Consider the following 1,696-nt stretch of genomic DNA (forward strand, 5'->3'; position numbering starts at 1 on the left):
ATTAACTACTTCTGATTTCTTATCTACTATATGGGTGATATAATATCCACCTTTCAAGAAAGGAAGACAGCTGAAACAAAATCTGACAAAATTAGGAAATGGCAACCTCAGTTCTAAGAACAGAGGAAAAAATCTGAATGGGGAGTTGACAATTCTGCTTAGTGTTAGGTAGCGTTCTTTAAAGGCCACAGACAGCACGTACAACATAGGGCAGAAACAATACATCTGCAGACCCTGGCAGACAGCATTACCCGCCAAATTTGGCCAGTTTCTCAAGATAAATAACTTTTCAGTGACGTGCAGGGCTGAAATTACATAAACAGCAGAAATAACTAAGACCTAAGCCTACATGTCTTGTGGGTTTCAAGATTTTACGCAATCAATATTCTGACATCTGTAACACTATTTTATTCCTAAAATGCTGATGCCAGAAACATGAGATTAACATCACTTGATGAATTTTGTTCAGATTTTGAAACAAACTAAGTTTAATTCTTTGGAATAATCATTCTTGAACCACGTTTTTATTTAGGTCATTAAGACAACCATAATCATTTCCATATAAGGAAAAGTTTCATTAAAAACGCTACAGAGCTGCAGCCTGTTTCGAAAACCAATACTTGTAGCTTGTTATATTAATAGTCTTAAATGTCTAAGGCTTATTAAATGAAAACACCCTTAACAGTTTTATCTCAAGAGTCTGAGCAGTAAGAATTTTAAAAAGCTGACAATAAAAAATAGCTGAATATTCTGGGAACTTCCATCATAATCGGAAATGGCATTAACTAGTTACCTTCTTAATCTTTCCCTACAAATGACTATTTTGACTAATTAAAATCTTTTAGGCTGGTATACACCATTTTAAAATGCTGTTCAGAAGGCTGAAAAGCTTGAAGAATATGCGTATGGAAACTCCTTTCTAATTTCTATCTATACAGCTCCCAACATTCTCTAGTGGGATTGAAATTGCCTGAGAACTAATTGACAACACTGGATGGCTTTTAAAACACTGGCTCCCTTTACCTCCCACCTCCCTTTGCATATCAGCCAAGTTCTCTTCTTTTTTTTTTTTTTTTTAAAGATTTTATTTATTTATTTGACAGAGACAGAGATCACAAGAGAAGCAGGCAGAGAGAGAGGGGGAAGCAGGCTCCCTGCTGAGCAGAGAGCCCGATGCGGGGCTTGATCCCAGGACCCTGAGATCATGACCTGAGCTGAAGGCAGAGGCTTTAACCCACTGAGCCATCCAGGTGCCCCCCAAGTTCTCTTCTAATAGAATATTAATATTAATAAAAAGTTAAAAGAACCACCCTGAATATTAAACTTTCTTAGAAAACATCTCCTGCCCTGCACTTTTGGCAGTTCAATTTTTCTTCCTGTTAATTTTCTTAGAATATGTTAACTTGATTGTGAAATCACACCAAGAAAAAAAATTTTTTTTAGCTAAGACTTCGTTATGATTACTGAGATGACTTACTGCTTTACAATTTGTTACAAATTTCCTACAAATGAGGTGAATGAACACCTTTTCTATAACAAAAATCTACTCCCATCTTTCACATATTAGTTGAGCCAGGTCAATTTTAGTTAATCTACTGCCTACTATTTGCTGGAGAGAGCATTCATCAATCTCAGAAGGAAAATATTTCCTTCCTAATTTTTTTTTAAAAGGGTATTCCTCCTTTTTTTTTTTTTT

The sequence above is a fragment of the Martes martes genome (assembly GCF_963455335.1).
Source record: "Martes martes genome assembly, chromosome: 4".
NCBI lineage: Eukaryota > Metazoa > Chordata > Mammalia > Carnivora > Mustelidae > Martes > Martes martes.